The sequence below is a fragment of the Bidens hawaiensis genome, unplaced genomic scaffold (assembly GCF_021521415.1).
Source record: "Bidens hawaiensis isolate Kalapana, Puna unplaced genomic scaffold, B.hawaiensis_p1.1 tig00010729_1, whole genome shotgun sequence".
NCBI lineage: Eukaryota > Viridiplantae > Streptophyta > Magnoliopsida > Asterales > Asteraceae > Bidens > Bidens hawaiensis.
Window position 1 is genome coordinate 616,204 of NW_027491819.1, and position 11,944 is coordinate 628,147.

The 11,944-nt window shown below is 40.5% G+C and overlaps 1 pseudogene across 1 annotated transcript; it reads right to left on the reverse strand.

Annotated features, from left to right (window-relative positions):
• Window positions 1–4,104: 4,104 nt before the first annotated feature.
• Window positions 4,105–7,579, reverse strand: LOC143535913 (homeobox-leucine zipper protein MERISTEM L1-like; annotated as a pseudogene). Its single transcript, XR_013135793.1, has 10 exons — window positions 7,357–7,579; window positions 7,109–7,226; window positions 6,772–6,960; window positions 6,236–6,673; window positions 5,668–5,769; window positions 5,373–5,573; window positions 5,107–5,281; window positions 4,719–4,990; window positions 4,271–4,366; window positions 4,105–4,188 (listed from the first exon to the last, which is right to left on the reverse strand). The product of XR_013135793.1 is annotated as a homeobox-leucine zipper protein MERISTEM L1-like (transcript).
• Window positions 7,580–11,944: the final 4,365 nt, after the last annotated feature.

Sequence of the window (11,944 nt, forward strand, 5' to 3'; positions counted from 1 at the left end):
CCGCAGCAATGGCGGCAAGCCTCTTATTCTCCTCCCGGATAGCCCACGCCTGAGCCACTTCCAGGCTACGCGCCGTCTTTAACTTGTCGTTTTCACGACAAAGCAACTCGACACGCGGCTGCATCCGGGCAAGGAGAATCCGAAGCTCATTCGTCAGCCTACCCTCCTGGTAGCTAGACATGGCTTTTCCCAGCGCACCACTTGGGGCGGCGTGGCGTGCCCACTCGACACAATCCGCAGCAGTCCGGAGGGTCGTTCCCCGGCGGATACTCCACCGAGGAGCGTACACCTCGTTGGAATCACGAACTGCAATAAAACAAAAAACAGTTAAAAAAATGATAAAAGGGATATAAGGCCAAGATAACCCCACGCACCTGTAGGGTCGACAACAGGCCGATAGCCACCAAACCCATCACCTGAACCTAAGGGATATCCATCCAAAAGGTCAAGGAGACGGGAAGGAGGCAAAGATTGGCTAGAAGCCCCAACCCTGAACATACCTGAAGGACCGGCCGTAGTCGCCGGCGCCGGAGGAGGCATGGTGGAGGCCGCCGCGGTAGAAACCAACGGAGGTGAACTCACAACCGTGGCCGTCGCTGCGGAAGAACCCGCAGGAAAAACCACCGCCGGCTCAGTGAAGGATTCCGTGAAGATGGCACTGACAGCCGGGGGGGATGATGTTACAGTTGGAACAGTTGCCTCAACGGGATGAGCAACTGAACCAATACTGCAAACAGGCGTAGCCGCCTGGGTCATCACCTCGGGTAGGTTGACCAAACCTACCGTCATGGGTCCAGAGCTGCTCCTTCCCGCTCCACTCTGGAATGCGGTTGCATCCACGCCTGCATGAAGACAAGATATTTAAACATAATGGCGGAAAGATATGCAGTTAAAGTAAATGAAATTTATACTTACGAGTTTTCTTGAGCTTGAAGGTTCGGACAGGCGGGGACGAACCCGATGAAGCAGGCCTCTTCATGCCGGTCACCGTCGTCACTGGGCTGCTCGGAGGTGACAGCTGTCTCAACCTCCGGAACAGTGGTCTCACCATCACCAGGGTTCCCCGCCGCCTCATCGCTTTCGGTCTCCGAGTCAGACCGGTTCCCCTGATCGGCAGTGGAGGCAACCTTCGCCTTGCCCTTCCCGCCAGCAGCCTTCTTCTTCCTCGCGAAGAAAGGACCATCTGCGTATTCCTTATCAGAAGATGACAAAATTAGAGGAATTCCAGCAGAGGTTTGAGCATTGAGAGGGCGAGGGTTAAAGAATCCCTTAACTGGCCGCGTGGCACTCAGAATCTCGTGGCCCGGCGGGTAGACCTCCACAAACCGATCCGCCGTTTTTTCCAGGATGGGCAACTCGTTCTCGTCAAGATCACGAGTACCCAACCGAGCGGGACCACCGCTCTCCCGCGGCTGCAGAAAAGACTGCAAGTTGTTTCCCTCTGAAAATAAAAATAAAGAAATGGTTAGAACAAAAACCCTAAATTAGCAAATAATATGAAGCATACCGTAAGGGATAGAGTTCAAACCGTATTCGAGGACGATGGGAATCTGTGGCGCCTCTGCCCCAGCATCTTTCCACACCCGGCTCATACCGAGCATCACCATCCCAGACTCCGCAAAGCGGTAAACCGGAGTCTGGATCCGGGAGATATTGGTAAACCATTCCGCCTCCTGGTAGTTGGAGGCGTGAAGGTTGGGGAGTGCTCTCCCGTTCTTGAATGTCATCGCAATAGGGACGACACGGGCAGAGATATAGAAGAACTCCCGCTTCCAAGACCGAAGACTGCGCTCGGTAGCACAGATCTTCAAACCCTTGATCCGAGTGACCAAGGTGTACCAGCCTTGGATGCACCTCCAGGAGTAGAAGGTCATCAGGCGGTCGACGCGGGGCTCCACACCCAGAATGAGGCACACCCATTCAAAATGGCGGATCTTGGCGATCGCCATTGGGTGTACCTCCGTCAAGTGCACACCGTGTTTCTCCAAAACACGGTATACAAACTTCGTCAATGGGAACCTGAGATTCTCATAGATGAAGAATGCAGCATATACCCCTATCTTGCCTTTGGGGGCATCGTACACCGTCTGGTGAGGCTCAGGAAACTCAGGCTCGAAGGACTCGAGCATGAACTTCTTGACGATGTACTGATAAAGGTCGACGGAAAGAGCACACTGGCACTCGCCAGCAGTACTCTTATCGTCCTTGTCAGACGTGGACGTCGGGTTCTCGGAATACACGTCGGACTCTTCAGCAGTAACTTCAGGATCGTGAATGGAAGACATGTTTTAGATGTAAAGAAGGAACGATTTCAGGAGAATGCTCGACAAAAGTTAGAGTATTCGCCGGAAATCACTTAGAAGAAGAAGTGAAAGTGAGTTGAGATGCATCCTCTCCCCCCTTTATATACTCATCGCAATGAATGCGATGAATTTAATGCGGGGGAGAGAGAGAAAAGCGCAGGCACAATGAGACGACGACACGTGGAAAGCAAGCTGGCAACAGCTGTCGACAGGACGCGTGCCGTAAAATTCGGGCCCACGCGCCCTAAAACTCGCCCACACGCGCCTGAAAAAGCGTCTGGATTAACCATATACTGTCACGTCGCCATAACTTCCTGCACGTCCTGAAACTGTCAGAAGACGCTAACGTCCCTTCAACAGTTTGGACTGTTCTTATCCTTTCACCAACTCTTCGAATTTCAAAAAGATTCAAAAAAGATTCAAAAATAAGAGGGAATATACCCCCTCACCTTGGGAAGCAAAAAACCATAAGACAAACACGGGTACAGTGTCAAGGCGAAACCCTTCACATACTTAGCACTTGCAGGGAATTGAAGCCAAGAAGGATCTTATGGCCATGCTTGCGGAAAGGGTAATAACACCTTCGCATGGCGGGAACGTTGAGAACCAGCTTGTGTGAAACTTCAAGGCGGAATTGGTGGTTTAACATAACTGATCACTATGTCCAAAACTACAAAAACTTCGTGAAGAGCCTACACAAATAAAACTCAACGCTCCCGACTTGCGAAGAGGTTAAACACCTACCCGCATCATAACCAAAAATCAGGCAGAAAAGTCGGGAATTTCTGCAAGTGACATTAGGAAAACTGCGGGAAGAATCCTCACGGAAAACCTTATAAAACAAAAACCTCTTTAAAAACCCCTTGCTTAAAGTCCAAAAGTTCACCTCATTAACAATTCATGAGAAGAACAATGGACTGGGGGGACTTGAAGAGGTAGGTCCCCGCAAAGCCCAGTTGAACCCGCAAGACACACCTTGATGAGGTACGTCTGCGCAAAGACCAACTGGTTCCGCAGGACCCACCATGCTCAGAGAGATGAAGACCTTACACGCAGTAAGCCAGCTGTTCACGCAGGAAAGCCTCCTTTGGTACAGTACCCGGCCTGTTCCCGCAGCTATGGGTACAAGCCAAGAAGGAAGGCTACCCGCACTAACAGTAAGGCTACACGCATATGGCACTAACTCATACTTCAGCAATGTCACCTGAAGAAGGAATGAGCAAGGCGGGAATATTCCCGCCCAAAAGAGCCAGTCCGTACGCTTCTGGAAGATCTTTTGGACTATACCTGCCAAGGTATGGACAAAATAGACAAGATCCGACCAAAGCAGCCCATGAACCAATCATAGGGTGACAGCTCACTGACAATAGTACGAGGAGGAGCACGCTCCAGTACAAAATGTCACTATCAGCCGCTGCCTACCCACCAACTCCCATCGTGGCACGTACATAGCCTGTAGTTGGTGGAAAAGGAATATTATACAGCTGGCCGTACCTGCTTGGAAACCTACCTTCGGCTATAAATACTCCAACACATTGGAACGGTATCATCATCATCATATATCATCTTATCTTCTCTAGCTATTTCTCTTAATATACACTTATATTCAGAGCAACCTAGTCTGATTCTCACGCCGGAGGGTGGTCACAAGGAGGAACCCCCCCTTCTCAGTGACGAGCTCACGGTGTCTGTTTTGCAGGACATCAGAAGAATAACCATCTTTGCCGGACCTAACCCTCGTGGGAAACATCTATTTAACCCTAAGATTATCCGTAATCTGCCGGGGTCACTTAGTGTTTCTTCAAGCATATATAACAAAGGATCCTGTAGCATCACTTGAACTCTCTTGTAATATGAGCATGTTGCTTTGGCTTGAATTTGCACTCTACAATGTTGTTACAAGTCACAGGTCAGTCAATATGTTCCATAACTACACATAATTTAAACGTTAGAATTTAGAAACTTACATTAACACGCAGAAGGGAAACACTGTTTCCTGGATCGCGGCCATTGGCAATGTGTGCCATTTCTTGAACTAGTCCACCATTTGAAAGAATGTCCCACTGCATATAACATACAATTCATTAAGAACTAAAATAACTATAAACATATAAGTAAAAATTTTGTTTACGAGTTCACTTCAACAAAGTAGCAAAGTATACACACTTTTCTTGGCACATTTAGGAATGTAAAGCTATAGAAATTTATCAATCTAATGGTAAAAATAGAATGAGCAGTTAATCTACATTATATTTCTTAACACATAGTAGTACAAAAATTATTTTTAACAATTGCAAGCACAATCTTGTTGTATCTTTTCTCTGTTACACATGCAAACAAGTTTCACATGTTTTTCTCGTATTTCTATGAGCATGTAGAACATAACTTGTAAAATTTGTATGTTGTATCAGTTACCTCACTCCTTGAGTTCTCATCTCGAAGAAAATCAAAAACTCGCCTTGGTTGAACAGGTATCCAGAATGAAGTTGCAGCACTAAGTACTATACCAGGAGGCCTGCCTGGGTCGTCCATACTCTTTCGGATCATAACACGAACATCATCCGCCCCACTGCCAGACAAGGTTGTCCATGTGTGTGCAGTCGAAGCTCCAACACCGCTGCAAAAGCTTAAAACCATTCTCTCAGCCAGCTTCAACATACTCTTTCTCCCTTCTGGAGTGGTTATAACTGTCATGTGAAAATAATCAATCATTAAATACTCATAGATTTCGTCAAATATATCCGTATTATTTATGTTTGTTAATATGGATAATCTTAACTATTAGCTTGTTAATAATACTTACCTCCAACATCCCCTGAAGGAATGTTGTTAGCCATTACGCTTGCAAGCCGTTCACATTGCCTATCTAAAGTTGCCACCCATCTTTTTGCCCCAAACGCTAGACCGGAGTTCACCAGTAACTTATAGATATTGTGAACAGCTCTATCATCGAACTCAACATGTTCAACCCATGTTACCTACAAAACAAAAAAAACAAACATTAATACATTTTTCCCGATTTATGCAAATCTTACAAAGCCATAAATCTCTTGCAGGCCAGTGTTCTACCTTGGAATACCCATTGGGGAGTTCTTGAATTAAACAACCAGAGGGTCTTCTTCTAGATCTTGAAATTGAAGAAGGGCGCAAATTGTCCAAAGAAAAATCAACCACAGCCCAAGTACCATCAGCATGTTGTTTACAATACCTAACAAAGTAGTTCTCTCGGGTTGGAACTAGCGGTGAAGGAACTTGAAACTCGGCCGACATCTGATAAATTATATATTCATATGTTAAAAACATATAATACATGAATATACAGAGTTGTAATTACAGTAAATATGGTGTAAAACTCCTAGCTTACCACTTGGAGAGCTCCATTGTAATTGCCAGCAACTCCGGTTGAAAGAACTTCCAAGGTCATTGCTCTTGAAACAATGCCAGAAAATACATTTGACCATTGATTCTGAAAAAACATCGTGGGGTTCAATTATGTATAATAGCTCCAAAAAAACCTTTTAGATCATTCTTATAGATAAATGTAAAGATTGTTAACATGTGTTCGAAAATGAGACACAACAACTTCTTGTGCATGTCTACATTTAAGTGTGAAAACATATCCAAGTGTCAAAACTTGAGACTCATGTGCATGGACAACTAGAGTATATTATGACACCCTTAATTAAGTGTGAAAACATATCCACCTGTCAAGACTTATGTTTTAAGCCAATCCTTTTCAAATCTACATTCATGCTTATTATAAATATCTTTGCTTACCGAAACACAAATTTTTTAGTACAATATTTTAAAAAGTTTATAGATGTATAATCAGACAAGTTTTTTAATTTTTTGTGTATGTGTAAGTGTATAACTCTTGAACAAATAGTGCATTTGTTGCAGTGAAAAAGAAAGGGATATTTGTAGACATATACCACATCCATTAGAAGTTCAACAAGAGTGATATGATTCATGATCACAACTGCTGATTCCCTCGAAGCCTCAGATTTTAATTCCAGTTATTTTGGACCCATTCCACGGGGGAACATCCTTGAGTACTCATCTTCATCCAAGGTCTCGGAGGAGTTATCCGAGCTTGGAACCCACAAGGGTTCACAAGCCTGAGCCATTCTGATTAGCTCCTCCATAGCTGCAACCGCTAACTCTATTATGATTGGCTTGTCGGCCTCAGTTGGCCCTGAAACCGACCGGAGAAGGTTATTTGCCCCAAACATCTCTCCTACCATCCCTTGTGGACTAAAACTAGTAACAACTTGATCAAGTGATCGAGTTGGTCCATGTGGTGACATATTCGGGTAACTCAACATTGGCTTGCCGACATACTTTGCAGCGATTCCAGATATCCTATCAATCTTGTGAAACCGCCAAACCGATCAACAAATTATCAGAAACATTGAATATACTGATACTAACAACAAAAGTTTACATAAATTAAGATGAGCTCACTTACCTCTTCCCATAGCCGTGCATTTTCTATCCTCAAATGTTGTTCATCAAAAGACATCTCTCCAATAGCAGCAGGACCACCACAGTTTGGACAAGTAGCATTGGCAAGGGCTTCTTTATAGCGTATGTTCTCAGATCGAAGCTTATCGTTTTCATTCCTCAATTGGGTGTTCTCATGGCGTTCGTGCTGAGCCTAAATCAAGAATACAAGGAAAGAAACTTCTTCAGCATCAAGCTCAGTTAAGTATGTTGTAAAATTTTCTTGCATAAAATAATAATTCCCTTAAGTAAGCCATATTCTAGTGAAATTTGGTTGTAATTTGTAAATGTAAACTAATCACCTTCATTTGAGTGCGTTTATTTTGGAACCAAAATTTAACTTGTAAAGGTTCCAAGGATAATCTTCTGCCAAGTTCCTTTCTTTGGTTGTCATCTGGATGTGGGCATTCTTTGAAAAAACTAACAAGAATCAACAAATCATCAATCAATTCAAGCTCTCTTGCACTAAATAAACCCAACAAAGATAAAAGGAAAAAATAGAAAATATATAATGTTACAAAATATAAATTATGTCAGGCAAAGTACACACGATTCCATTTCTTGGATTTGATGTTGAGTGTGACGATGATATCGTTTCTTTTTGTTCGGGCGTTGATTAGGATCTTGATCGTCACCAGAAGGAGCTTCCATGATATCGGTGCCAGATTTGCTCTCATAGTCATCATCTCTAAGCATATCAAGATCATTTTCTGGAGTTTTATGGCTCATATCAAGAATATGATGATGACTCTCAACATATTTGGCTGAAACATCTTTTCTTCACCTCTTTCTAAAAGGTTTTACTTGATGTTTCGTACAGAAATCTATAAACAACAAAGCAGAAGTTACCAATTTGGTATCAGTTAGCAATATTTCTAAATTTATTTACGAAAAATATAAAAAAAAAAAATAAAAAAAGAACTAAGAGAGAGCACAAGAAATGGAATTAGTGGACCTTGAGAGCATGCATAAATTAAGAATTGAAGACTCTAATGAATTTGTTGGAGATGAGCAGATCTATAGTTTTTTTGTGAGAAAGAAGTCAACTTAAAAGCATAAAAAGTTGAACCAGTCTCTCTCTAGAAAAGACTTTTAGTTTTTCTTTTATTATATCCAAAAGGATTATGGTTGAAATTAATAAAGGATTTAAAGAAATCATGTCAACCAAGTTCCTCGGCAGATCTCAAAATTATGTCACGTTTTAATAATAAAATATAAACATGTAACCTTATGTATGAAAGTAGAATGTATGAAGAAGAAACATACTGGATTCCAAAACAAGATCCTACAAACCTGATCATTGAGATACTTTTGAAACTCAAATCACAACCTAATAGCTTGTTAAGATCATCCAAAAGATTAGAAGAAAAAACATGTTCATAGTCATATAAGAGAACACATGTTTCTGCACATTCACAAACCCTAACAAAAGTTTTCTCTCTCCTCTCACTGAATGACTTATATGAAGAGTTAACAAGGTCTAGAATTGACAAAACCAAACACTTTTGGATACTTTAGCAATAAATAATAACATTATCAAAACTCCAGTTTCATTTGTAGTTGAAAAGCCATTAGTAAGTTGAAAAACCATGAATGGTGGTGTACATATATGAATGAATATATAATAACAAACTTACTGCTTGTTTTCTTGCTTTTGAAGAGTAGTCCAGCATAAAAAGAGTCAACGGAAAACCAGTTTTGATGGGTTAAAAGAGTGGTTTTCAGACTAGAGTTTGATTGATGATATACCTTTATTGTGAATAGAATTTAAGGAGAGAGAGAGAGAGAGAAGAACAGGTGAGAATTGAAGAAGTTGCAGCGTGAGAGAGAGGAGTTAATGCTGAGAGTATTGAGAGGATGCAAACGCATTTATGGAGAATTGAAGTTTTAATTTTATTCGAGAGAGAGAAGTTAATGCTACTGTGTTCAAACTTTCCATCACACACACACTCTGTATAATTTTATGTAGGTAGAAAGATGAGATAAACGGTTTAACATTTTTAACTTCATATAAATTTCAATGCATGAAGTTATTTTATCAAACCAACCCATCCACGTCTCCAGCTACTGCCTTTATTGTAGATAGATAAATAAATAAATCTAAAAACAAGTATATATATATATATATATATATATACTATTCTATCCCCGTATTTTACACGGTTTACTTTTTTTTACTATTGTGAATATATAATTTTTCATGTAGAGTGGTGTAAGATCCGTGTTATTGGGGTTTATATAGATTTTGTTTTTAATCGTTTTGTTATTTTATATTTTGTAATAATTTGTTTTATATATTTAACGTAATTTTGTTTAGATTTAATACGTATTGTAGAGCCTATTCACGATGTATAATTCTTTTGAATTGATTAGCTTGATAATCACAAGTAATATTTGTATTTCTGTTTAGTTTGTTATCGTTTGGGTCTGATACATTTGTAAATAAGCTTATTGGGCTTTGGATGAATATATTGTATGGGCTCATGCTAGCAATATAATAGTGCAAACATGGGCATGCATACCAACTCCACTTTTTCTCTCTTAATCTTATCTCTTTCTTTTCTTAAGTAGCAAATAAACAAACACTAACAAGATTCGAGATTTATAGTGTTGTTAGTGATTTTGCTAGCTAACAACACGGATTGACACTAGAATGGTTGTGTGATCCGGTGTTTAAGGATCTATAATTCCTATCAGAGCTTCGGCTCGACTTGTTGTGGTTCTTAGGTCGCGACCTAGGATTTTGGTCTTGGTTTAGTGTTTCTAGAGTGTGTGTGGGTGTGTGTGAACGTACTATGGGTTAGTTCGGTTGTTTGGAGCCATGTTCAAGCCAAAAAGGGTATTTTCGTGAAGATTTGTGTTTGAATAGCGTGTTTTGTGAGTCTGTATTGTCAGGTACTGAATCGCAATTGCATTTAAAACACAAATCGCAATCACATTTGTGTGTCAATTGCAATCGTATTTGTCTCACAATCGCAATCGCACTTGGAATCACACTCGCATCCAGATCGCAATCTCGTCCCTGATCGCACTCGCATCACTATCGCAATCGCATTAATGTTCATCTAGAATCACAAAAGTTTCCAGAATCGCATTTTGATCAGAATCGCATTACTGTTTACTTCGCAATCGCATAATTGTTCGTTGTGATTGCAATTCAAAATACTTAGAATTTTCAGAATTTTTCACTGATTTCAAGACAGATTTTTGAATCTTTTGAAGATGACTTCTGAATCTGAGATGATGTTGAAGAGCTTCTCAATGCTTGAAAATGAAGCTAGAACCTCTAACAAACCACCCCAACACTTAAGCTTTAAAAGCAACTTTGAAGAATGGAAGTGGAGGTTTAAGAACTTTTCTAGAACAAATGACTTTGGGATGATAAGATCGACTGAAAATAGACCTCACAAACCAACAACTATGGCAGATGGTGTTACGGATGTTCCCGCCATAGCTCTTACGCAAGGTGATCTCCAAATGATGCTTGAAGATAAAAAACCTGTGGTTATTTCAGCATGTGTCTAGGCACAAAAATCACACAAAACATTAGAGAATGTACAGCTACAAAGCAGCTTTGGGATGTCTAGTGCAACATCCTATAGTTCCATAAATACTAAATAAAAGATTTATAATTATATTATGGAATTTTTATTTATTTGTATAAGAGTAAAAGACATGGACTTGGTATGAGTTTACTAAAGTTGAAAGTGGGCTTTAATGATTATGGACTTGTAAAAATATGGATATAGAAAAAAAATGGGCTTAGCCCATGAGCCAAGGAGAACATAAACCCTTTCATAAACATCATATCTCATTTCATCCATCTTTCACCTACACTTCAAGAAAACACACACACTCCTCCATTCTAACCCCCAAATCCCGTTTTTTGAATGAGCAACCACAAAGATCGGATAATTCCTGGAGATCTAACCATCGGATCGGTCTCAATTTTTAACAGAGTGTTCTTAGTATACAAACGAAGATTTTCGCTAGTCAGATCTCCAATTAGATGTCGGGAAGTCTAGTTTTAATCAAGAGAACCGTAATATTGAAAAATGAAGTTTTCCGACAACTGTAGCGGCGGTTTCCGGAAACGAAGAGAACATTTTTTGTATATCTTGGTGAGACGGTTCCGTGGCAGCTTGAATCACCTTAATCAGAGTTTGTTTGATATAGTTTTGGGCTATTCGAGTGTTTTCAAACATAAACCACACAGGTCCGTTTTTATTGAAAAAGGTTACCTTTCGTGCATGGATTTGCATGAAATTATGTAGAATAATAGATCGGGTCTTTATTAATTATAAAGTAACAAATTTGATAATAAATGGGTTAGTCGGTTCGATTCGGGTTAAATGAATAAAGTTCTATACATGAAAAGGATGGGTAAATGAAGTCGGTATGGCACGAAACATGGTAGAACAGTAAGTCGGACCATGATAAGTTGGACAAGCGTAAAATTTGTCTTAAAGAAGTTAAAGAATACGATTCGCCATAATCGTGTAAGGTTCAGACGCAAGAAAAGTGGTCAAACAAAGTCGGTTTGACATGAAACTCGTTAGGATAGTAAAACGGGTCATAATGAAATGATAGATAACGAAAATGGTTGAAATGATGTTTGAAATAGAGAAAAGTTCCCAATTCAATCGCAAAGGGTTCAATGCGATTGTGATTCAGAAGAAATGTGATTGTGATTCGGTTTGGGATGCGATTGCAATTCGGAATAAATGCGATTGCGACTTGGACCTAGATGCGATTGTGATTTGGTCCTTGGTCCTGGAATGCAATTGCGATTGGGAACTCAATGCGATTCCGATTGGAATCCAATGCATAGCGAATTGGAATCCAATGCGATTGCGATTTGGATTCCATGCGATTGCGATTAGGAAAACAAAAAACCTATTTAACTAAGTTAAATTAGCCTACTAGATTGGGTAGCATTGTTCAGTTAGAAATATAGTTAACTAACACATATACTTGTTAAAATAGTTTGTCGTGCTCAGTTGAAGAGAGGTGTCACTATTAGCTCAGAAAGAACATGATCCATGTGAGTTTCTAACCCTTTCTATGTTTATGTTTCAGGGTTGTGTGCATACTTGTAAAAAAATAAGTTGTGCATTGTAAGGCCCCGGTCCCGGTGC